Genomic DNA, 27,360 nt, shown 5'->3' on the forward strand with positions numbered 1-27,360 from the left:
TGAGTCGGAACGGTTGATTTCCGTGATGATACCGCATTTTAACTTGTCATTTTACTTGAACCTTGCAGTTTTATTGACGGTTATTAGCTTTGTCATACGCATAGTCTACGAGTTTTTGTTCAAATATAGCTGACTGTTTAGACTTGACCTGATAAATCGGCAAGCTACTTATAATTTCTGAGTTTTAAAGCCCATAACTGGTGACATTCATGACCAGTTCATTAGGAATTGAGAGTAGTACTCTTTGCATAGCATGTTTATCATTTTTGCACTTTTATGACATTTGATTTCTTGTCAAATGCACACATTCGGGTTTGCGGTCGGTGTCACATGCAGGGAGGTGCTTGAAAATTTTCCCCTTTTCTTATATTTTTCACCCATTTAGCTTCACTTAAGCCAAAACTTGCCTTTTTGATCCACTATCTACATTCCAAACTGAGCCTGCCTAGTCAAGCTAGTTTAGTTTGTCTTTTGTAGTATATTTTTCCGTCTGCAGTTTGGCCCGTATCATTTTGATTGAAGTTAGTGTAAATAAAGAAAGGAGAAAAAGAAAAAAAAGAATTAAAATTGAAAAGAAAAAAAAAAAGAAAAACGTGAAAAGAGAAAAAAAAATGAAAAAAATCAGCAAAATCACGTGAAAACCAGAAAGAACGAAAGTTGGAAATTTTTGAGCTGGTTTGATTTTGAGTCCGTCTGTGTTCACTTTTATATTGTGACGGTCTCACTCCTCCGTTTTATTCCATATTTTTGAGGAGATAGTGTAAATGGGTGGTGAGTTGTGGGCCAAATGAGGGGCAATTGTACTCTATTTTTCAGTCGGTTGAGATTTGGACGGTCTTATATGGTCCTGTTAGGAACTAGATTGACGCTTTTACCTCCACATTACCATAACTTGTTTTGCCTTTTCCCACCTGACCCTCACTATTCCCATATCATTTGTAAGCCCTCCGCTGTGACGGACATTATTGGTTGGATTGTGTGCATTAGTACTTGAATCGTCTTTCATTTTTGTTGCATACATGCTATGTAGGTCGCAGTTAGGTGAGTGACTGCTTCTCTTTCTCTCTTTTACATATAATATTCATCCTCTGCATCATGAGAGAAGAGAGACCACGTAAGAGTCCGATTTTGTTGGTCTTGCAAGGTCGATAGGTCAGCTATATTTCTAAACAACTTATAATTCGTTTGCGTATTGACTGCTGAGCTATAACTGTTAATTTTTGTTGCATTAAATTGGTTCAAGTAGACAAGTTAAGTTAGCTCTGAGTTTTCATTTCCGTTCCATTAGTTGCATTTTAGTTTACTCGAGGACGAGTAAAGGTTTGGTTTTGAGAGATTTGATACGTGCATTTTGTATAGTCTTTTTAGCATATTTTAGCACGTATTTCTATGTACTTTTATACTGTTTATATTGCATTTTGCCCCCGAATTGGCTACTTTGGTTCGTCTTACCCATTTTGTAGGAATGAACGTAAAAGTAGTGGAATCGTACCATTTTCGTCCCTTTTTGCATGCATTTTTAGGAGACGGGATTTTTCAGAGTGAGATCTTGCATTGGGATGCGTGAAGGAACGGTCTGCGGAGCAGTCGGTCACGAGTTTGAGCTGTTTCGGAGGAAGAATACTAGATCGAGCTGTTTTATTGGTCAATCGAGTGGTTCTATGGCTGAAAATGGTCGATCGAGTAGTATATTACTCGATCCAATAGAACTGGAGTTAGGAGTTACTCGATCGAGTAACAATTCTAATCGATCGAGTAGATTACTTGGAGAAGTACTCGATCGAGCTGTTTCAGACTGCCCGATCGAGTGGTTTTGTTTTTCATGGGCTTTAATTAGTCAGTGAACCTGTTTTTAGCTTATGGACTTAGTAATTTTTCTATTTAAACGCATAATAAGTAGGTCATTATCATTCAGTTTTTATCTTATCATTTTCATCTTTCACTGTAAACATTACGTTGCTTTCTCTCTTTCACTGTAACTTTTGCTTTCGTATTTTCTCGCTCGGATTTAGTTGTTCTTTACGCCGGATTCTTGCGATTGTAATCCCTTACTCTCTTTTATTCTTAATCTTTCATTTATTCATATTAATTACTTGTTTTGTTCCTTTAATTTTCTGCCTTAATATCTTTTATGCAATTTAATTATTATTTCATCATGCTTAATGTTAGTTTATTCTTGGTTATTAGTTTTGACAATATTAATAGCATGAGTAGCTAATTTGTTTCATGTTAGGATTAGGAGATCTACGGTAGAAATATGACGATATTGTAAATAGCTTAGATGAATTAGTTGTGAGACTCTGTCCCCATAGCAATATAACAGTATTTACCGACTTAGTTGAGTGCACACTTCTGAGTCACCCTTTTAATCTGATTAAATTTAATCCTGGATCGGAAAATTAGACTAAATAGGCCTGCTATGAACAGTAGACTACCCTGACGAGGACGGAAGTTAAGTTAGTGGGAATCTAGGGTAGAAAGTGGACCGGAAGGACCTTTTCATATCCGTCTCGCAGTAATTTATCTAAGTTGTTTACAGTTGTGTCACTGGACTACCGTAGTGAACTAAAATCCTGACATGTCCCCTCTCTATTGATAGTTTATTCTCATTTTCTGTCTTTATTGCTCTTTCCTTGTTTCTCTTCCTTTAAATCTTTTAGTTTAGAAAACCAATTACAAACCCCCCCATTTGTGACCAAGTAGACGGACTCTTACAGATATCTTGCCTCCCTGAGGAGATCGACCTGACTTGCCAAGCTATATAGTTAGTTTAGTTAGTTATTTTTGATAGGTATACGACAGCCCTGTCAAATTTTGGCGCCGTTGCCGGGGAGGCAATTGCCCTATCTGTCTTTGTTTCGTTTATTTTATCCGTCTCAGGGAATTTTTATTCCTTGAGGCAGTTCTTATTCATTTTCTTTCAGTGTTGTGTATGCCCAGGTCAAACAGGTTGGAGTTAGTTTCAGCTGATTCTGAGCCAGAGAGACTGTTCAGGCATAGACTCCGTCTGTAAAGAGAATCACGAAAGGAAAACTTGAGTACTTTCGAACCAGAGCTTCAGCATTTCCTAAATACAGAATATCCGTCTTTTGAAGAAGACACTTTCAGTTCTGTAAACCAACCAGTAAAGATGTCGAATATTGCAAGTCATTCGGAGCCTAAAGCATCATCTATTCCCAAAGGTTTTAATCTCCAGACTGAGGATGGAAATACTTTTGACATCCGTCCGTCCCATATAAATCTGGTGGAGAGAAATCTCTTTAGAGGTGTGGTAGGTGAAGACCCGAGGAAGCATATGGAGGTCTTTACGGACTACTGTTCTACTATCCCCGCCACAAAGGGGGTAACTCAAGACAAGATTAAGGAGGTGCTATATCCTTTTTATTTGACTGACTCAGCCAGGGAGTGGCTGACTGATTTGGACCGCACGGCCGCAGGGGTCACAGACTGGGAGACCCTTGTTCTTTTTTTTATACAAGAGATATTTCCCTCCGCAGCGCACTAATTAGCTGAGGGCAAAAATCACTAGTTTCAAGCAGGCACCTGATGAAACTTTTTATGAAGCGTGGTGCCGTTTCAAGAAGTTGGTGAGGTCTCTTCCTCACCATGGTTTTGATCCGTGGTTTCTGTCCAATCAGTTCTACAATGGGCTGTACAATGATCACAGAGCCATACTTGATGCATCATCCAACGGAAGATTCCAAAAGAACACCGACGATGATAAGGGATGGGCCCTTATTAAAGAGATGGTGACCCACTGTGCTGAGTCTGGGAACCCGAGGGATGGTATTAGAACAATTCATGCAGTCGATAAGCAAGTTGTGGCTCAGCTGGAAGCCATGAACGCTAGGTTTGATAAGTTGGAGCTGCATTCTGCTGAGGAGCCTCAGACGGTTCATTTCCTTACTAGAGGAGAAACCGTCACATGTGAGAGGTGTGGGAGCAACGACGGTCACACTGCTGTTGGCTGTCTTACAGAGAAAGAACAGGTCCTTGCTTTTCAACAGTACAAGCAAGGAGGGGGTTCTTATTACAATCATTAAGGGGCAGTCCGTCCCAATTTGAGGTGGACCAGTCAAAATGTGCTAAATCCTATCCCTCCACCGCAGCAGCAGCCATATGTCCCTCCTCACAAGGCTCAACAAGGCTTTCAGAAGCCTCATTCCTTTCCTTCACCTAATCAAGGTGCATCATCCTCAGGCGGGGTGAGCGAGTTATCTGAGTTGAAGACAATGCTGCAGTCTTTGACAAAGCAATGACAACTAAGTGACCAACAGAGAAAGATGCATCCATCAAGTCACTTGAAACTCAAGTTGCCCAGTTAGCCGCGAACCAATCTACGAGGAAGCAGGGTCATTTACCGTCACAAGCTGATAAGAATCCACATAAGACGGTAAATTTAATTAATTTGAGGAGCGGTCGTTCATATGAGGGACCGGAATTGTTGAAATCAAACCCGAGGAAGGTAATTACTGCTGATGAACAGTGTTCTATTGAAGAAAAAGAGGTGATGACAAAGAAAGTACTCGATCGACTAATTTCTGGGGGTCGATCGAGTAAAAATGCTAAAGAAAGGACTCGATCGAGTGGAATTTCTGCTCGATCGAGTGAACGTGAAAAAGAAGAGCTCGATCGAGTAAATAAAACTGCTCGATCGAATGATTTTGTTGAAGATTCTACTCGATCGAGTGATATTTTTGCTCGATCGAGTGCTGTTGACAAAGAAGACCTTGATCGAGGGCCTGCTAGTGCTCGATCGAGTGAAACATCGCCTGAAAGACCTCGTTCGAGAGGAAAGAAGTCTCGTTCGAAGGATTTATAGCTTGATCCGGCTGATACATTCGAAGAGAGGAACAAAGGGCTCGAGATACCCATCACGGTGCCCTTCCCAAGGCGTTTGCAAAGTACTAAGGCTAATCAACAATTCGGCAAATTTGTCGAACTCCTGAAAAGCTTGCAAGAAACTGTGCCATTCGTCGAATTGCTGACACATGTACCCTCTTACCTTAAATTTATGAAAGAAATTCTATCAAGTAAGAGGCACATTAACGACCATGAGACGGTAGCTTTGACCGAGGTAGGCACGGCCCTAGTTCAGAATAAGTTACCTCCGAAACAGTCAGACCCGGGTAGTTTTTTAATTCCGTGTCATATTGGTACCCCTTGATTGATAACGCGTTATGCAATCTTGGCGCTAGCGTGAGTGTCTTCCCGCTGTCTCTTGCTAAGAAACTTGGTTTGACCAAGTTTACTTGCACAAATATGACTGTTCAGATGGCCGACCGTAGTATATCACGGCCACTAGGTGTCATAGAAGACATACCTGTTAAGATCGGGAGGTTCTTTATTCCCGTTGACTTCATTGTACTTGACATTCCCGAAGATACCCATACCCCTATTATATTAGGGAGACCATTTTTATTCACTGCTCGTGCAGTGATAGACGTCGGGGGCAAGACATTGACTTTCCAGGTTGGGGATGAGGAATTGATATTCCATCAGTCTAAGTCCCGAAGGGCTCCTATGAAGCTCAGCCTTTCAATTCTCTCTCTTCTAGTGACCCTCCTATTGACACTCCAAATGAAGATTTGGAATATTGTGCTGCTATCGTGACCCCTCCGCCTCAGTTTGAGAGCAAAAAGGAGGAAAGTTCGTCTGTTTTCCTTGCTGCATGTACAGATGAAAATAATGAAGGAGCTGTCAATGGTTATTGTGCGATTAATGTCAGTCAAAGTGGGAGCGATGATGTTAAAGCTGGTGAGAAAGGAGTAAGTACGAGAAAAGTTCGCGCGTATGTGGACGTCAACTATTCTCCTCCTAACGATTCAAGTTCAAGCTCATGGAAATTGAAGAGGACGATTAATGTTGCTGAGGTGACGTCCTCCAGTCAGAAACCGTCTGAGGGGCTATTGAATTGCTTTGAGAAGTGAGCTGGGAAATGCCCGTGTAACAAATTGTATAAACTATTTTTAATTTCTTTTGGATTTGTTTATTGCTTTTAATTAGGACAATTAGAGTTTAGACATTTTTAGCATAGATTAGAAGACTATAGACTGTTACGTTTTATATTTGGTATTTTGGGATATTTTTGCGAGTGTTTTTATGCAGGTTTGGGGAGTTATACACAAATTCAAAGGCTTACACGAGGAAAAGAGCTCAATCGAGTACTTTTTGTACTCGATCGAGTGAATTTTGTTCGATCGAATGATTCCATACTGCTTGATCGACAAAAGCTGAAAAGGGGAGTACTCGATCGAGTACCTTTTTACTCTATCGAGTGGATGCATACAAGAAATTCTCGATCGAATAGTTTTAAACCACTCGATCGAGTGATTTTGGAAATGACGCGCAGGGAGTCTCCTTAACTTCCTCCGTTTTTACTCTTAATTCATTTTCCTCATCATTATTTCGACTATTCCCATTATTTGCGATAAAAAAACTCCCAAATCCTCCATTTTTCTTGCCCATTTACCAAATCCACCACCTACATTTTATTCCTTGCTAATTAATCGTCCATTGCCCTCTATTTTCCCCTTGATTCTTGTTGTTTTACGCGGTCAATTAGAGGAATTAGGGTTCGCGATTTTTCGATCAAAAATCGCCATTCTCGCTTGTTTTGTCGATTAATTGCTCTTTGTAGGTTCCTCATCATCAAGTAAGTAATTCCTATACTACTTTGCATTTTAATTTAATTAATTTTGTTTTTTTTTATGAAGTGAATTAGGAATTAGGGTTTCGGTTCTCCTTTTTGGGTCAAAATTCTGGACTATTGTTTTGATTCAGTGCTTAATTTATCTTACTTGATGCTTAACTCCCATACCTCATTGATGATTCACATGTTTAAATCGAATTTTTGGTGAAATTTGCGATTAAGGGTTAATTTCAGTCGAAATTTTCGACTGTGAATGGGATTGTTCCTGCTGCCATATGCCTAATTTCCCTTAATTGTTGCTTAATTTGCTGCATTTGTCATCTGCTACCCTTACCCTAACGCTGTCTATCCGTCTTATTCGAATTTGTTGAGGAAAATTTGGGAATTTTTGGGCTGATAAGTCGAATTTTTCGACTGTCTTTGGGAATTCTCTGCTGTTTAACTGCTGTTTTCTTATCAAATTCCCCTGCCCTATTTGTTTAGGATGGATTCTAGCTCTGTGCCTTCCACTAGATCTACTGTCAGTCCGTCCTTGCCTGAGACGGTGGTCCCTACTGTCACCACCGCCTCCGTACCTGATAATACCGCAACCACTGCTTCTGTTTTTCTTGTTAGCGCTGCCGGTACTGTTTTTGCACCTGCTAGCACTGCTGCTAGCCCTTCTTCCTCGGTGGGGGTCTCTGCTGCATCCATTGTTGCAGCTACAGCTTCTACCTTAGCCACGGTGAGCACCCCTGCGGCGGACTCACCTGCAGTCACAGCTGCCTTCAAAGCGGGCCTAGTTCCTCGTACCGTCACTGGACGGTCTTCTACTTCAGGTTCTAGAGGCCGCGGTTGTGGTCGTGCTACACCTGTGGCTGGCCGTGTTACGATTCGAGTGGACGACACCCTCGACTCCTACCCTGAGTTCCCGCAGGTAATTTTTGTTAATGGTGTACATCGTACTAGATTTTATAACTTGGTTGACTGTGACTTTCTCCCTACGCGCTTTCTTTGCCGTACGTCACTACAGAGGCTCGGCTTCTATGAGCCAGTCTGTGAGCTTCTACGGGGCAGGGGGATGACCGGACTTATCACTATGAGTGGCCACACCTTTAGGGAGCTGAGCCTTGAGTTCTCCAGCTCCTTTACCTTCTCCTCCGGGGCACACGATGCTGTCCCCACTAGTCTTTCTGTGTCCTTCCGGTTGTATAACCGGACCTTTTCTATGACACTTGAGGAGTTTGGTACCCGACTCGGCCTTTCATTCAGGGGTGACACTTCTGCCCCTAAAAAGGTCATTAGTCTGCTTTGGCGGGCTTTAGCACAGACTCCTTTTCACGAGCGAAAGCTCGCCCAGGTCCACCTTCCCCCTGCCCGTTACTTCCTCAGACTGATGGGAAGTACTATTTTTGGCCGAAAGGAGCCAAACAACATCAACAACAACAAGCTTTCTATCTTATGCGGTTACCTGAACATCGACGGCGAGGGTCCCTTTACCCTCAACATCGCCTACTTGACCGCCAAGTACTTCCACGCTCAGGGAGAGAAGCTGATGGGCACTATCGTCTGCGGTGGCATAGCTACCTTTCTTGCCCGTTCTCTCCTCACTGTCTTGCCTCGTGACTTAACTTATATAGACGGTGATAGGTATCTGAGCCTATCTGCCATGCACTCTCAGACTTGGCTGACCACAGACTACCGGACATGGAAGATAGATGATTCCCTGTCCGTAGACCTTCCTTGTGACACCCTGCCTCGTCTCGCCCCTTTGCCCACTGTTGCACGGGGCGCCCGGCCACACCTACCCCGGTCCCTACTCCTACTCCTACTCCCGCGCCTGCTGACCAGACACAGAAACAGCCGGTCCTACCTTCTAATTTTGTACTTCCTCCACCCTTTGAGGCGCCCTCGGTCATGGACCAAGGGCGCCGTGACGGTTTGTTGATTGAGATTGCAGAGAGACAGGCTCCTATGGACCGGGACATAGCTTTGACTTTGTTCCCTCTATACGAGTATTACATGAGGCGACAACGTCCGATCCCAGAGGGTTGGCCACACCCTTCCTTCTACCGATTCCCAGCTGAGGGGTATCAGGAGTCTGCTAGTGAGGAGGAGGACGACGACGAGTTCCTAGCGGCAGCAGATGAGAGAGAGCTCTAGCTAAGCAGAGGAGGAGGAAAGAGCAGGAGGTGGATCCAGACTACACGGTGACGGTGGAGGACGTGCATGACGACGAGCCTGACGAGTAGCTACTGGTCTACTCATTTCCCCAGTTTTCTGGCTGGTTTGGGGAAGTTCGTATTTTGTATGTCCCATCTCACTCTTTTATTTTGTCTCCTCTTTTATTTTTGTTTTCACTTTTCTTTTATAGGTTGTATATTCCCGTTCCCCTGTATATATCTGCTGGTGTATGCTGGAGGACAACGAGGGCGTTGTCCGTTTTGGTTTGGGGGAGGGTATTGCATCCTTTTGAGTCTGCATTTGCATTTGTTTTGCATTCACGTTTATTTATTTCAGCTTGCATTGTATTTATTTCATTAAAAATCAAAAATCCAAAAAAAATAGAAAATTTCAAAAATACAAAATATTCACGTTTATTTTGCATATAGGGTGAGTCGGAACAGTTGATTTATGTGATGATACCGCATTTTAACTTGTCATTTTACTTGAACCTTGCAGTTTTATTGACGATTATTAGCTTTGTCATACGCATAGTCTACGAGTTTTTGTTCAAATATAGCTGACTGTTTAGACTTGACCTGATAAATCGGCAAGCTACTTATAATTTCTGAGTTTTAAAGCCCATAACTGGTGACATTCATGACCAGTTCATTAGGAATTGAGAGTAGTACTCCTTGCATAGCATGTTTATCATTTTTGCACTTTTATGACATTTGATTTCTTGTCAAATGCACACATTCGGGTTTGCGGTCGGTGTCACATGCAGGGAGGTGCTTGAAAATTTTCCCCTTTTCTTATATTTTTCACCCATTTAGCTTCACTTAAGCCAAAACTTGCCTTTTTGACCCACTATCTACATTCCAAACTAAGCCTGCCTAGTCAAGCTAGTTTAGTTTGTCTTTTGTGGTATATTTTTCCGTCTGTAGTTTGGCCCATATCATTTTGATTGAAGTTAGTGTAAATAAAGAAAGGAGAAAAAGAAAAAAAAGAATTGAAATTGAAAAGAAAAAAAAAAGAAAAACGTGAAAAGAGAAAAAAAATGAAAAAAATCAGCAAAATCACGTGAAAACCAGAAAGAACGAAAGTTGGAAATTTTTGAGCTGGTTTGATTTTGAGTCCGTCTGTGTTCACTTTTATATTGTGACGGTCTCACTCCTCCGTTTTATTCCATATTTTTGAGGAGATAGTGTAAATGGGTGGTGAGTTGTGTGCCAAATGAGGGGCACTTGTACTCTATTTTTCAGTCGGTTGAGATTTGGACGGTCTTATATGGTCCTGTTAGGAACTAGATTGACGCTTTTACCTCCACATTACCATAACTTGTTTTGCCTTTTCCCACCTGACCCTCACTATTCCCATATCATTTGTAAGCCCTCCGCTGTGACGGACATTATTGGTTGGATTGTGTGCGTTAGTACTTGAATCGTCTTTCCTTTTTGTTGCATACATGCTATGTAGGTCGCAGTTAGGTGAGTGACTGCTTCTCTTTCTCTCTTTTACATATAATATTCACCCTCTGCATCATGAGAGAAGTGAGACCACGTAAGAGTCCGATTTTGTTGGTCTTGCAAGGTCGATAGGTCAGCTATATTTCTGAACAGCTTATAATTCGTTTGCGTATTGACTGCTGAGCTATAATTGTTAATTTTTGTTGCATTAAATTGGTTCAAGTAGACAAGTTAAGTTAGCTCTGAGTTTTCATTTCCCTTCCATTAGTTGCATTTTAGTTTACTCGAGGACGAGTAAAGGTTTGGTTTGGGGAGATTTGATACGTGCATTTTGTATAGTCTTTTTAGCATATTTTAGCACGTATTTCTATGTACTTTTATACTGTTTATATTGCATTTTGCCCCCGAATTGGCTACTTTGGTTCGGCTTACCCATTTTGTAGGAATGAACGTAAAAGTAGTGGAATCGTACCATTTTCGTCCCTTTTTGCATTCATTTTTTGGAGACGGAATTTTTCAAAGTGAGATCTTGCATTGGGATGCGTGAAGGAACGGTCTGCGGAGCAGTCGGTCACGAGTTTGAGCTGTTTCGGAGGAAGAATACTAGATCGAGCTGTTTTATTGGTCAATCGAGTGGTTCTATGGCTGAAAATGGTCGATCGAGTTGTATATTACTCGATCCAATAGAACTGGAATTAGGAGTTACTCGATCGAGTAACAATTCTACTCGATCGAGTAGATTACTTGGAGAAGTACTCGATCGAGCTGTTTCAGACTGCCCGATCGAGTGGTTTTGTCTTTCATGGGCTTTAATTAGTCCGTGAACCTGTTTTTAGCTTATAGACTTAGTAATTTTTCTATTTAAACGCATAATAAGTAGGTCATTATCATTCAGTTTTTATCTTATCATTTTCATCTTTCACTGTAAACATTACGTTGCTTTCTCTCTTTCACTGTAACTTTTGCTTTCGGATTTTCTCGCTCGGATTTAGTTGTTCTTTACGCCGGATTCTTGCGATTGTAATCCCTTACTCTCTTTTATTCTTAATCTTTCATTTATTCATATTAATTACTTGTTTTGTTCCTTTAATTTTCTGCCTTAATATCTTTTATGCAATTTAATTATTATTTCATCATGCTTAATGTTAGTTTATTCTTGGTTATTAGTTTTGACAATATTAATAGCATGAGTAGCTAATTTGTTTCATGTTAGGATTAGTAGATCTACGGTAGAAATATGACGATATTGTAAATAGCTTAGATGAATTAGTTGTGAGACTCTGTCCCCATAGCAATATAACAGTATTTACCGACTTAGTTGAGTGCACGCTTCTAAGTCATCCTTTTAATCTGATTAAATTTAATCCTGGATCGGAAGATTAGACTAAATAGGCCTGCTATGAACAGTAGACTACCCTGACGAGGACGGAAGCTCAGTTAGTGGGAATCTAGGGTAGAAAGTGGACCGGAAGGACCTTTTCATTTCCGTCTCGCAGTAATTTATCTAAGTTGTTTACAGTTGAGTCACTGGACTACCGTAGTGAACCAAAATCCTGACATGTCCCCTCTCTATTGATAGTTTATTCTAATTTTCTGTCTTTATTGCTCTTTCCTTGTTTCTCTTCCTTTAAATCTTTTAGTTTAGAAAACCAATTACAAACCCCCCATTTGTGACCAAATAGACGGACTCTTACAGATATCTTGCCTCCCTAAGGAGATCGACCTGACTTCCCTAGCTATATAGTTAGTTTATTTAGTTATTTTTGATAGGTATACGTCAGCCCTGTTAATGCTGATCAATGATGTACAACACATCACTTTGAAGATCTTTCTTCGTGCCTTGACCTGTTTACTCTATGACTGGAGAGATGTGAGTAAGCTTAACTCACATGAGGTGATATTGCTTGCTGCCTACCTTAACCGCACACGAGCCCCGAGAGTCTCTTTCTGTGCCCCGGCCATAGTATGTGATAGCCTAGCTTTGATGGCCTCGTCTGACACCCGTTTCTTGAGTTGTGGTGGGCGGAGAGACTGACCACCTTTGAGGCCTCCTCGGCCTATACATCTTTGATCCCGATGGTGCCTACCTTGGACCGTGAGTACTTTCTCGACCAGAAATGGTTGAGAACTTTTGAGGGTGGTGAGTTAGCCTGGAGAGTTTGGGGAATGAGTTGGATGAGGGTACCTAACCCCAAACACCTTCCCGTGATCGAGCCTTTACCGGCGGCAGTAGTGGCAGCAGACTCTGATGATGAGGAGGAGGTCCCTGCTCGACAGTTTTACCTCATTGATGTTTGTAGATACCCGTATCCGTCGATATTGGAATTTATAGAGAACCCGACAAACACCCGATGATGATATGACACATGTATTCTTTAGTTGTCATTGTCATTATTTGGGTTCGTTTTACGATGTAGAATGAGCGTTGTCGGCGGAGTATTTTAATTTAAATGATATTTAAATTAAAGCTTTTTTTAAGGTAAATTCATTTTATTGCTTTATTTTGAATTTATTTTCTCAAGTTTATTTTATTGAAAATAAAATAAATATTTGATTTGAAAAATCATTTTATGAGTATATTTGATTTGAAAAATCATTTATTTTAATGTGTTAATCGATTTGAAAAATCGATTTAAAAATCGAAAAAAACTCGTTTTAAACACGCGTTTTGGAGCTCGATTATAGCTCGGTTTTTGAGCCCGTTTTCTTTACGAGTTGGCACGAATCTCGAGTACACTAACCAACCTAGGCCTCTACCCATCCAACCCCGGTTCGAACACCCATATCCACACCCAAATCTCGTCCCAAACATGCCCCCAACACAGCCCAATTTCTTTCCTCTACCCGTGTTTGCATAGCCCGTCGAAAGCCTTTCTAAACCGAATCAAACTTGGTCCAAACCCGCAACCCATCACCACCAATCCGTGCTCCACATTACCCACAATAACCCAGCACCTAGACCACCACAAAACCCATCCAAATCCCGTCCCAAATACACCCCAAACAGCCCGCATACACAAAGCAGTCCCCCCTGTTTTGCGTGCTCAATCCCGAGCCCAAAACCCGCTCCAAATACCACCAAAACCCGTGCCCATTAACCCTAACCCATACCCTAATGTCCTACCCATATTACCTTACCTTAATCACCAAGAAAACCCCCCATACGAACCCTAGAAAACCCCCCAAAAGCTGCTGGACAGCAGCTATGTGCAAACAGGCCCGACTGCCTCTCCTCTCTTTTACCCTACTTTAACTCCTTATAAATACCAACCCTTCACCATACATTCATTCCTCGAAGTTCTCCCTATATCCTACCATCACTCACAAGCTTTAAACCTCAGAAACAAACCCTAATTGCCTCTCAAAAACCCTCCACAAAACCGACATACAAACTGAAACTGTTTGTGTGTCCTCCTCCAAAAACAATTCGTTCCTCCCTCAAACCTCCATCAAAACTCGAGTTTCTTGTTCCTAATTAACCATATAACATCCATCTACACATTAGACAAATATTTACGAGCCAAATTGCCCTTGAGAGTACACGAAATCCCTCGAAAAACAGAGTGTTATACACTCTGCTTTTTGATTTGTTCCTGTCTGTCCAGTTCTGTTTGTGCTCGTTTTTCGTGCCCAATAACTCAAAACGAGCAGGGGTTGCTTTAAGATCTCTGTTCTCCTCTCTTTCTAGTTTTCAAAACATCTTTTAAATCGAATTTTCATCGTGAAACGAGGGAGAAATCATCGTTTGAAAGTTGCTGTCCAGATTTGCCAAAAACGCGTGTTTGCTTTGTTTCTTCGTCGACGACGGCCTCTCGAGATAAAATCTACCATCGATTACGACCCAAGACGGTGTCAACGATACATGTAGGTTGAGGGTGCATCTAATCCTCCTCTTTCTCCTTTTTTTATTTCGTTTTTATGCGTGTTTTTCTTATAGTTTATTTTTGTTCGTTTATCGCTTTTATTCATCGTCTAAATTAACTATGAAACTAGTTTAGTCTGAGTATGAGTTAAAGTACCACCATGAACACCCGCGTTGACTTGAGATGGGAAAATAAACCGCTACTTCAGTCGGTCGTACACCCCCGTCTCATTTACATATCCTCGTGTTCAAGGTAGGGCATAAATAAAACGAATTTTTAACTTCCGTTCTTCGCTTTTGACCCTTTGTTGTCTCGGCCAATTCGACCCACCTTAGGACCCTTTGCATGTTAGTATGACCTCTGATTGTTAACATATAACTTATTTAGATGACATTAGATCAATTTAATAACCTAATTAGACATGTTAGGTGGCATCGACATAGCTTTTAAAATCGATTAACAATTCTATAACCTAATTGAATACATCTTTCTCTTCACTTGATTTCTCGCTAGCATAGGAGTGCGTGATTAGCGCCGTCCTATTAAAACTCGATGAGTAAGCATTAATCTTATGATATCATGACCTAATTGGACCCTTTAGGCCGTGTAGAATACACACTCGCGCGTTTCTTCTCAATCGATCAACCTGTCTTATAACTCGTTTTCTAACTCGTTTTCTAATCCGTTTTGCAATCATTCGATCTAACTAATGAACCTAACCTAGGAACTAGGATGGCCTTGTCTTGGCCATGAGGGTGGCCGTGGTTTGGGCCGTGAGTTGGCCGTGTCTCTCGTCTTTCTCTTTTCGTTTTTCTTTTCTTGTTTATCATTTGTTCTTTGTTGTTTTGTAGCTTGTAATTTATAGTTTGTTTATCGAGTTGTAATTTTCGAGTTAGTTTTCTTTTATCGAGTCAAAACCTCTTTCAAAAAACCTTAGTCTTGTTTGGTTAGACGGTTGTTCCCCAATGCATGTAAGAGCGTAGTAAATCGCATGTTGCTTAAAGCAACATGGCCCGGTTTATGCTAATGCATGCTTTGGTGCGTAGCCCTATGTCTAATTCGATAAGATCAAGCGAAAGTACACATCACGAGGAGTGACCCAAGGCCGTGGGTCATGTAAGCCGTGGGCCACCCCTCTTGTGCACGTTTTTCTAGGCCGATTGGCCGTGTGTGTTATCGTGTACGGTTTTGTATGTAGCAATTGTATTTAGATCGAGTTGTATTTCTAATTTCTCGTTGTGTCGGCATGAAATGCCCGGGTTGTAATAGGTAGATCCCAACGGCTCCCCCATTCCCCCTTTAAGCCTTGTTTGTTTTGTATGTTGCTTAGATCAATCAACCCACATGCTAAATTACAACTTTGACAAAGTTAGTTTAGTTGCATCTAAATCGACATAGAAACTTCACATGTTAGGGTTAAAACAATGTTTGCATTTCATATATCGTAGTAGCTATGACCTTGTTTGAACTCCGACACTTGACTTAGTAGAGGCCGTTATTGACGGGCGGGGTTGGGTGTCCTTATGGGCTTCCCAACACGTACCCTCACCCCTTACTCAAGATCTATGGTTTGTGGATCCGTCTAAATACCATTGGATTACGAGAGTCATTCAAATCGAGTGATATAGGGTACAAGTCTTTATCTTTAATCACTCGTAGTCGATTGGCTTTATTCTTTTCGATGAAAGGTGTAAAGTTGACTTGAACGGTTCCAAGTTCCCAAAAAACTTGGTGGCGACTCTAATTTGTCTTAATTCGATTCGAAAGAACCTCGAGTCGATTATGCCTAGTGTGGATCCCACGGACGCAGCCTCCCGAGGGCCTTGTCCACGGTTTGCGACTCCGCTGGGGAAAAGAGGACTAGTTACACTTTGTTTCTAGGGTCTTTTCCTCCGAGGTGAAACTTGAAAAGAAAGTGTTGGAAAGTAAAACATTACTCATAGTGCTACGATTCATGCATAAACCCTTAAGGACTTGCCCGGGCCGTCCCAGCGTTTCTTCGTGATGCGTGGGGGGCGACGTCCCACTATGCTAGGAAGCTGCACATTGCTCGCTTCCACTTCACCTCGCGTGGTTCTTGATGGTGGGGACGATCTTCTAGGTACTCTACCTTAAGACACCTTGCTCTATAAGACCGCAAAAGGATTGAGGGCATAGACCTTCTTGTAGAAGAGTTGCCAAGACTTAGAGATGTCTAGGAGCATACATGAGAATGACAATGTGCAATTTGTTTTCCCGAGTCTTTTCGAAATTTTCCATGTCCTTTTCAAAACCGAACTTTTGAACAACTTACTTTCAAAATAGCATGGTTTTAAAAACGCGGAATGCTGCCCAAATAAGACTAGAATTTTTGGCCCAAAATGAGCTTTTATAGCCGGCATGCTGCCCATTTCAAATCTCATTTTCAAATCAATCTTTCGTTTTTTTCAAAACCAATCCAAAATGCCTCTCGAACCTCAACCAAGCATGAAATGCGTCAAGTCGTGTCCAGGTCATGGCCGTGTTAGGCCAGGTGTGTTTCGTTCTAAGAGTCTAGAACACGACCTTGTTGGGTTACCCAAGCTCACCTCTTGGGCTTTGAGTCATGTTGGTTGACCAATTGGTCTAGGATAGTCCACAGAAACGCCCAAGCTAGGCTATTTAGGGCGTTTCACTTGAACCCATGGGCTATGTTAGTCCAATCACGGGTTTAGTCACACCGAGTCCAGTTTAGAATCGAGCTATGATGGTTTGGGTCATGTCGTTTTATCGAGTCTAAAATGAATCGAGGTCTAAATCCAACCGTGAGTCGAATCTTTTGGTTAGTCAGTCATAAGTCGAGTCTTTGTTTGAGTCAAGTTGGTGTCGTGTCCTTAAGTGTGCAGGGGATCTTACATTTGAATATTGACTCAGTACGGGGTTTTCTTGTAGAAAGGCCGCCAAAAACCCGACGTCAAGCAATGAAAGATGCTGTTAACAAGCTCACTGAGGCCGTGAACCTCATGATGACCCGAATGGATGCAATCGAATCTAAGCTGGGTGAAGATTCCGCTTCATCTACCCCACCTCTGACTGATCTGGAGAAACGGTTCAAGTTCATTGAAGACCGTTTGAAACTCTCCCAGGGGAAGAACATTCACTATGAGAATGCTAGGGCCTATGCCCCAGTTCAGGATAAGTTGCCCACGAACATGGTACTCACTGACATCCCAAAGTTCAAGGGCACCGAAGATCCAGTCCACCATGTTAACGCCTATAAAGGGTACTTAGCACTGAAGGGAGTACCTGCTGACATGCTCTCTGAAATTTTTGCCCAATCTCTGGATGAACACCCGAAGGCGTGGTTCTATAATCTTGACCTTAAGAACTTCCCCACTTTCGAAGATATTACGGTGGAGTTCTGTAAGCACTATGCTGACAATGTTGAGATTCAAACCAACATAAGGACTTTGGAAGTAATGACACAGAAGGAAAAAGAGGGCTTTACTGAATTCCTCGCAAGATGGCGCGCTGAAAGCGTGAAACTAGCTAAGAAGCCTGACGAAGTCTAAATGGTAGATAAGTTCGTGAAGAATTTACGACCTATTTACCGTAATGCTCTGAAATACCAGAATTTTGGTTCTTTCAAAGAATTGATAAGAATCGGGATAAAGGTAGAGGACGACGTCCGAATGGCTGAAGCTGAGAAGCCAAAAGGATACCAAGGGGCCTCATCGTCTAAGGGCAAAGCCCCAGCAACGACCCATATTGATGAAGCCATCAATCTCTTAGAAGGGCAATCGAAGAAGTCGCAGCGCCAAACACCTAGAGCATTCACCGATATCGGATGCACTTATACATACGCTCTCCAAAGGCTCACAGCCCAAGGAAAGCTGAAGCCTATTGGTCCAACTCCGGACCCTCCCGCTGATCAACAAGGTAAATGGTATAAACCAAATGCCTATTGTGCTTTCCATCAAGGGAAGGGACACGATACTGAAAGGTGCTATCGACTGAAGCACGAAATTCAAGACATAATTGAGAACGGAACGCTCCCAATCCCAGCCATAAAACCCAATAACATCACCAATCCATTTGGCGATCACGCCAACTTTGTTTCTGTCGAAGACAATGTCGATTATTCCCATCTTATCCGCCCATGTCACTTGAAAGAGGTGTTTATCGAGAAAATATTTTTGGTTTGCTCTGAATTCTTGCCGAACCCGAAGAATGAAATTCAAGTCGGGAGTCTTGCTCTAGAATGTACTCCTCTCGTTAACGAAGTTAATAAAAGACAATTCGATTCACCAACCTTCATCACTCGTGTAGATCCTCAGAGGACTACCTCGGGATGGAGGCCGACCATCAAAGGGATCAAGGACAAGAGCCGAGCATCTAAGCTGACAGCTGAACAAGAGAAAGCTCAAGACCAGATTTGAAAATTATGAGTCGGGATCTATTTTCTTATTTTAGTCGAGTCGAGTCTAGGACTTTCTTTTCCTGAAGTTGAGTCGTTTGTTCCACGATGACCTAGGGTGTGTCCTAGGAATCGTTCCTTCGAGTTCTGTTAAGCATGTGTCATTCCAATAAAAAGTTCCAGTTTCGTTTCCAAATTTGTCTTGTTTCCAATCCTCAATCATTCTGAAAGCATGATAAAACGCACAACACACTCAAAGGAATCCCTGGGGTAGAAATATGTCCTGTTTCAAAAATGCAAGGTACACTAGGATCCCGTGTTTGATTCCTTTACCTATTCCATGTCTGGTGGTAGAAAACCTCCATCTGAACCAATGTTTGTGACAAGCTTTTAGATGATTCTATGACAAACCCGGACTAGCTCCTTGTTTCCCCTATCGATGATGGAAGGCAAGCCTTTTCCCCAACAAAATCATCCCCTCTCGAAGAGAGAAGATATTAACCCGTTCTAACAAGGAATTGTTAGTTCTTACCCAATTTAGTTGGCGAAGCCCAGTTTTTAAGGTGTATCCGTTTGTGACTAAGGGAATGAATAGAAGACCATTTTCAAGAAGAGAAGAAAAAAAAATGAAAAAGAATGAAAAGATGAGGAAAAAAAAAGGACGAAAAAAAAAGCAAAAGAAAAAAAATGAAAAAAGACGAAAGGAAAAAGGAAAAAAGAAAAAAGATGTTGAATTTATTGCGGAATGCTTTTGGTTGGATGTCGAAGTTACGGAAGCCATAAATCAAGTCAAGTACCCATAGTTGAAGTTCAATGGGCGAAGCCCAAAAGCTTAAGTAGTAACCTCTTTACCCTCTAAATCCTTCCTGAGACAGTTACAAGGGGATAGTCGGGAATTTTAAGAATCATTCCGCTTGTGTTAGTACACCCAAGCCTTTAGGGTCCAGACATGGAGATTTGAACCCGCATTGTTTTCCAACCCATTTGCACTCGGGTTTCATCAAACCTGAGACACCATTTCCAACCACGTTGTAAGCCATAGCTCTTGGCCTTAGCACCACAAAACAAACCTTCAGAATGATGGTTAACCATTCCAACTTGTTATTACCAAGCTCCACATCCCAAAAGATCCAAGCCTTTTACACCTAACCCCAAACACGGGATACAACGGTACCTTACAGGCTATAATGGGATACGAAATGATACCTTAGGTGAAACCTTCGAGTGTGTACACACAAATCAAAATGCCATGTTTATGCACCATGATCGAACTACGTCGGATTTGATTTCGCTCCACGCGAATACGTAGGCAGTCCTTCAGAATAAGGGATTCAATCCACTCATCAACCAAGTTGTCATCTTGTCGGTTTCTTACGGGTCTTAACCAAGTCCAAATGAAGCCACCTTTGTTTGAGTCGGTCTTAGCACTCGATGTAGGCTAGGATAAGGATATAGGTTCAGATGAGTAGTGTCAAGTCTCGGAATGAGCTTTATCTAACGGTTTAGGCAAAGATGCTGAGGCACATAGATGTGGGTTTGTGTTGGGAACATAAAATATGAAAAACCCGCTGAAAAGAAAGAAGGCGTGGAAGAAAAAATAGTAAAAGCCCGCTGAAAATAAAGAAGGCGGTGGCAAGAAATGATAAAACTCGCTGAAAAGAAAGGAGGCGAGGAGAAGAGTGACAGAATGTTTCCAACAAGAGTGATGTGTGATGTCCAATTATTCTCATAAAAGCAGTCTGTGTTTAGTGTCTAGGCGAAGCTAACTTTGTTGCTCCGTGAGTTTAATCCACCTTGTCAATGTCAAGTGATCTTGATTCCCATGTGCCCTCGGGAGCACGCCCATGCCATACGATATCTTCGTTCCAAGTCCGACGACCTTGTGATTCCCGTTTGTCATCTTTTGGCGTCAGAATGGCCAATTTACATTTCTACCCCCAACAAGTCAATAATTGAATTAAAACCCGTGCACACTTAGGGTTTTATTTTCCTTTTTTGTTTTACGGTAGCGGGCTACGCCCACGTTGTTTACGGGTCATACAGAGTGTCTGAGTCGTATTTCATGCTCACCCATCAAGGTTCGATTTCAAAAAATTTCAAAAATTTCAAAATTCCAAAAACTTTTTGCGAATTGTGGATAGATGATCCAAGTAGTGGAATCCTTGTGGGTCGATGATCCAATCCTTCGAAATTCAAAAATTCAAAATTCAATTTTTGAAGGGCTGATGGCCCAATATTCTAAATGATGACAAATTCGAAATTCGGGTCAATGACCCAATCATTCAACATTTTCAAATTCAATTTTCGGGTCGATGACCCAATCATTCAAAATTTTCAAATTCAATTTTCGGGCCGATGACCCAATCATTCAAAATTTTCAAATTCAATTTTCGGGTCGATGACCCAGTATTTCAAATGATCCAATTTCAAGATCGATGATCCAAATGTGCTTATGTGATGATTATTGCTAGTACGTTTTTGTGTTTCAATTATAGCAGATATGCTTCAATTTGGGGCTCTAAAGTCTTCGACTTTAGAGCCATTGAAATCGGGGCTCGAAGCCGTTGGCTTCAGAGACCATTATCAAGATGAAAAGGATGACATCCACTCAGAATTCAATTCAATACAAGAGTATAAAATGGAAGAATTCCGTAGCTGAAAGCAAATGATGAAAGCGGCGGCAACCTCCTCGGAAAGTCCCGTCCCATTCGGACAAGTGCCAGCAGATGATAAATTTTGGGCAAATGTCAGCAGATGATGAGTTTTGGACAAACGCCACAGATGATAAACTTTGGGCATGTGTCGGCGAGTGGCCGAACTACGACGCGGGTTTGATTCTCGTCGAAACGGATACGTGGCGCCTAAGGATAAGGCTCAATCCACCATATATGCAATTTATGGGTCGATGACCAACGATGATAATTCGACGCAACATGAAGCAAGAGTTAATCCCAACGAAGTTTCGGTATGATCTCTTCTTATGGTCAAGAGCTTACATACGCAAGTCTAATGGACTATAAACGACCCGTTAATCCTCGGGTCGAGAGGGACTGGGGTATACTTTGACTTTCGCCCGTCCAAGCCTCGGTCAAAGTGGGGCTCAGAGATACCCGTATCCGTCGATATTGGAATTTATAGAGAACCCGACAAACACCCGATGATGATAGGACACATGTATTCTTTAGTTGTCATTGTCATTATTTGGGTTCGTTTTACGATGTAGAATGAGCGTTGTCGACGGAGTATTTTAATTTAAATGATATTTAAATTAAAGCTTTTTTTAAGGTAAATTCATTTTATTGCTTTATTTTGAATTTATTTTCTCAAGTTTATTTTATTGAAAATAAAATAAATATTTGATTTGAAAAATCATTTTATGAGTATATTTGATTTGAAAAATCATTTATTTTAATGTGTTAATCGATTTGAAAAATCGATTTAAAAATCGAAAAAAAGTCGTTTTAAACACGCGTTTTGGAGCTCGATTATAGCTCGGTTTTTGAGCCCGTTTTCTTTACGAGTTGGCACGAATCTCGAGTACACTAACCAACCTAGGCCTCTACCCATCTAACCCCGGTTTGAACCCCCATATCCACACCCAAATCTCGTCCCAAACATGCCTCCAACACAGCCCAATTTCTTTCCTCTACCCGTGTTTGCATAGCCCGTCGAAAGCCTTTCTAAACCGAATCAAACTTGGTCCAAACCCGCAACCCATCACCACCAATCCGTGCTCCACATTACCCACAATAACCCAGGACCTAGACCACCACAAAACCCATCCAAATCCCGTCCCAAATACTCCCCAAACAGCCCGCATACACAAAGCAGCCCCCCCTGTTTTGCGTGCTCAATCCCAAGCCCAAAACCCGCTCCAAATACCACCAAAACCCGTGCCCATTAACCCTAACCCATACCCTAATGTCCTACCCATATTACCTTACCTTAATCACCAAGAAAACCCCCCATACGAACCCTAGAAAACCCCCCAAAAGCTGCTGGACAGCAGCTATGTGCAAACAGGCCCGACTGCCTCTCCTCTCTTTTACCCTACTTTAACTCCTTATAAATACCAACCCTTCACCATACATTCATTCCTCTAAGTTCTACCTATATCCTACCATCACTCACAAGCTTTAAACCTCAGAAACAAACCCTAATTGCCTCTCAAAAACCCTCCACAAAACCGACATACAAACTGAAACTGTTTGTGTGTCCTCCTCGAAAAACAATTCGTTCCTCCCTCAAACCTCCATCAAAACTCGAGTTTCTTGTTCCTAATTAACCATATAACATCCATCTACACATTAGACAAAGATTTACGAGCCAAATTGCCCTTGAGAGTACACGAAATCCCTCGAAAAACAGAGTGTTATACACTCTGTTTTCGCGGTTTGTTCCTGTCTGTCCAGTTCTGTTTGTGCTCGTTTTTCGTGCCCAATAACTCAAAACGAGCAGGGGTTGCTTTAAGATCTCTGTTCTCCTCTCTTTCTAGTTTTCAAAACATCTTTTAAATCGAATTTTCATCGTGAAACGAGGGAGAAATCATCGTTTGAAAGTTGCTGTCCAGATTTGCCAAAAACGCGTGTTTGCTTTGTTTCTTCGTCGACGACGGCCTCTCGAGATAAAATCTACCATCGATTACGACCCAAGACGGTGTCAACGATACATGTAGGTTGAGAGTGCATCAAATCCTCCTCTTTCTCCTTTTTATTTCGTTTTTATGCGTGTTTTTCTTATAGTTTATTTTTGTTCGTTTATCGCTTTTATTCATCGTCTAAATTAACTATGAAACTAGTTTAGTCCGAGTATGAGTTAAAGTACCACCATGAACACCCTCGTTGACTTGAGATGGGAAAATAAACTGCTACTTCAGTCGGTCGTACACCCCCGTCTCATTTACATATCCTCGTGTTCAAGGTAGGGCATAAATAAAACGAATTTCTAACTTCCGTTCTTCGCTTTTGACCCTTTGTTGTCTCGGCCAATTCGACCCACCTTAGGACCCGTTGCATGTTAGTATGACCTCTGATTGTTAACATATAACTTATTTAGATGACATTAGATCAATTTAATAACCTAATTAGACATGTTAGGTGGCATCGACATAGCTTTTAAAATCGATTAACAATTCTATAACCTAATTGAATACATCTTTCTCTTCACTTGATTTCTCGCTAGCATAGGAGTGCGTGATTAGCGCCGTCCTATTAACACTCGACGAGTAAGCATTAATCTTATGATATCGTGACCTAATTGGACCCTTTAGGCCGTGTAGAATACACACTCGCGCGTTTCTTCTCAATCGATCAACCTGTCTTATAACTCGTTTTCTAACTCGTTTTCTAATCCGTTTCGCAATCATTCGATCTAACTAATGAACCTAACCTAGGAACTAGGATGGCCTTGTCTTGGCCGTGAGGGTGGCCGTGGTTTGGGCCGTGAGTTGGCCGTGTCTCTCGTCTTTCTCTTTTCGTTTTTCTTTTCTTGTTTATCATTTGTTCTTTGTTGTTTTGTAGCTTGTAATTTATAGTTTGTTTATCGAGTTGTAATTTTCGAGTTAGTTTTCTTTTATCGAGTCAAAACCTCTTTCAAAAAACCTTAGTCTTGTTTGGTTAGACGGTTGTTCCCCAATGCATGTAAGAGCGTAGTAAATCGCATGTTGCTTAAAGCAACATGGCCCGGTTTATGCTAATGCATGCTTTGGTGCGTAGCCCTATGTCTAATTCGATAAGATCAAGCGAAAGCACACATCACGAGGAGTGACCCAAGGCCGTGGGTCATGTAAGCCGTGGGCCACCCCTCTTGTGCACGTTTTTCTAGGCCGATTGGCCGTGTGTGTTATCGTGTACGGTTTTGTATGTAGCAATTGTATTTAGATCGAGTTGTATTTCTAATTTCTCGTTGTGTCGGCATGAAATGCCCGGGTTGTAATAGGTAGATCCCAACGGCTCCCCCATTCCCCCTTTAAGCCTTGTTTGTTTTGTATGTTGCTTAGATCAATCAACCCACATGCTAAATTACAACTTTGACAAAGTTAGTTTAGTTGCATCTAAATCGACATAGAAACTTCACATGTTAGGGTTAAAACAATGTTTGCATTTCATATATCGTAGTAGCTATGACCTTGTTTGAACTCCGACACTTGACTTAGTAGAGGCCGTTATTGACGGGCGGGGTTGGGTGTCCTTATGGGCTTCCCAACACGTACCCTCACCCCTTACTCAAGATCTATGGTTTGTGGATCCGTCTAAATACCATTGGATTACGAGAGTCATTCAAATCGAGTGATATAGGGTACAAGTCTTTATCTTTAATCACTCGTAGTCGATTGGCTTTATGCTTTTCGATGAAAGGTGTAAAGTTGACTTGAACGGTTCCAAGTTCCCAAAAAACTTGGTGGCGACTCTAATTTGTCTTAATTCGATTCGAAAGAACCTCGAGTCGATTATGCCTAGTGTGGATCCCGCGGACGCAGTTCCCGAGGGCCTTGTCCACAATGTTGATATTTTGGAGGTGATGCCTGAGCCGACAAAGAGGGATCGGGCTAGACCCCAGGATAGACAGCCTAGAGTGGGGAGAGGACCGCGACGGGTGAGGGAAAGGATGGCTGAGACCTAGCGACAGCATGTACCTCCACAGTTTCAGTTTCCCAACTATCCTTCCTTCTTCAGCCCTGAGATGAGAGTGAGTGAGCTCACGGAGAGAGTATCTACCACCTTGACACTCCGTAACCTCAATGAGATGGCTTATGTTCAGGGCATCAGGATCGAGGCGGCTCAGCCGGTGTGGTGGAGAGGTGTTGGAGATGACAGTGGGGTCTTCCATTCCTTTGGCGTGGAGCGGTCTACTTGGGGAGAGCCTACGAGTTACCCCTATGGTTGCTTGGCACCATGGCAAGTGGGAGCCGATTCTGGTGCTGGTGATATCGCAGGTGCGGGTACAGCTGGAGCGGCCACGTCCGGAGGCGGTGGTGGAGATGAGATAATAGATGAGCAGACCTTGGAGTGATGACGCTCCTTTTATTTCTATCTTGTTTGCATGGATTTATACTTAGACGGTACTTGTTTTGGTTGATACATTTGTTTTACTTTGGGTTGTATTTTGGCCATAAGGCCGTATTTTGGTTGCTTTTAGGACTCGTTCTGCAGGTGATTGATGTCGGAGTTGACATCCCGACTTATATATATATATATATATATATATATATATATATATATATATATATATATATATATATTTATATATATATATATTTCCTTAGTTTGCTTGTGATCGTGTGGAGGATTTGAACCTGTGGCTACTCGATCGAGTGCCCCTCACTCGATCGAGTATCTGCAGGGGTAATTTAAAAGTGCATTCTGATCTCGACGTACTCAATCGAGTACCTGATGAACTCGATCGATTAACGTCAGCTCGATCGAGTAACTCCCAAGCTCGATCGAGAGCCCCTGTTTTTAAATTTGTTTGTATCTTCGCATTGGTGATTCTTGTGAGAATGCTTCTTGTTTTGGGCATGTTACATCTTTGTTCCATCTCAACGGTGGTTATACAGTTGTGAGTATTGGTATGGTTTATACAATTTAGGTGTTGTTTATATAATTTCACATGCTAAATCAAATTATCTCAAGTAACATAGTGTGTGGTGGTTATGTTGCTTGTTGCATATGTTGTATGGTCACATAAGAAAATATTTGGTGTAATGTCTAATAATGGATGACGGGATATGTAATTGTGTGGTTATCTATGCCGATGGCTTTTATACAAATGAATAAAAGTTACGTAATGCCACGTGTCATGATCGTCGTGAGTCTCAACGTATAGCATAAGTTATTCGTAATGTCAATGCGGTATAATAATTTATCGACTTGTGTAATAGTTAAAGTTGTTTTGATGGTGAACTTCGGGGATGAAGTTCCTTTTAAGTGGGGAAGATTAATGTCGCATGGGAAAATGACGCAATTATGGCAATTTTATAGTATTTTTGTGTCAATTTTGTAGTATTTTAAATGGTTGTTTGGGTAATTTCGTAGTGGTTATTGTACAATTAAGTAGTAGTTTGCAATTGTTGAATAAATTAGTATGTTGTTGCATCTTATTTTCAAGTGATTGTTCACTGTGTTGGCATGTAATTGTATGTTAGTGGTTAGATAATAGAATTTTTGTTGCACGATTGAGTAATAGAGAGGAGTTAAAAGAATTAATATGAATGAGTGGAATGAATGATATGTGTTATGTATCAGTAATAGAATTGTTGCTTCTAGGTGTCTTGTAACTGTTGGTTGTTGGCAGGTAATAGATGGAGAAATAGACTGATGGTTGTGTTGGTTTATATTTCAGTAATAACATGAGATGAGTGCAAGTAATAGTCGAGTTGGTTTTCTTTGTGTACAATGTGTATTTAGTGATTCAATAGGAAGTTGGTGATTTGATAGAAAATCGTGTTGTGTAATGTGTGCTGAGGAAGATGATGATGATGATGGTTGATGAACATTCATAGCGGGATGGTATTTCTAAACAGTGGTGTTGGCCTGTGTCGGGTGGATAGTGGTAGCAGCCTTGGTTCCCTTTACCTTGTGTCGTGGGGGAGGATGGGCCGAACTTCGAGGACTAAGTTTTTTTTAAGGGGGGAAGACTGTAATACCCGTCCTTTTAGGGACCCGTTGACCGACGTTGGCTGACCTCAGACACCTGCCTTGACCTTCAGAAAACTTATGAGCAATGACTTGTGACGATGTAAGTCTTTGTGTGCTTGTTACTCGATCTAGCTGAGGCTACTCGATCGAGTAGCTTGGGAGCTCGATCGAGTAGAGGTAACTCGATCGAGTAAGTGCATTACTCGATCGAGTAACGGGTTTG

At 41.6% G+C, this 27,360-nt stretch overlaps 1 non-coding gene across 1 annotated transcript; it reads right to left on the reverse strand.

Moving 5' to 3' along the window:
- Window positions 1-3,507: 3,507 nt before the first annotated feature.
- On the reverse strand, window positions 3,508-3,613 carry LOC141636244 (small nucleolar RNA R71). The gene has a single exon (XR_012540869.1). It is a non-coding gene; the product is annotated as a small nucleolar RNA R71 (small nucleolar RNA).
- Window positions 3,614-27,360: the final 23,747 nt, after the last annotated feature.

The sequence above is a fragment of the Silene latifolia genome, chromosome Y (genome assembly GCF_048544455.1).
Source record: "Silene latifolia isolate original U9 population chromosome Y, ASM4854445v1, whole genome shotgun sequence".
In the NCBI taxonomy this organism is placed as follows: domain Eukaryota; kingdom Viridiplantae; phylum Streptophyta; class Magnoliopsida; order Caryophyllales; family Caryophyllaceae; genus Silene; species Silene latifolia.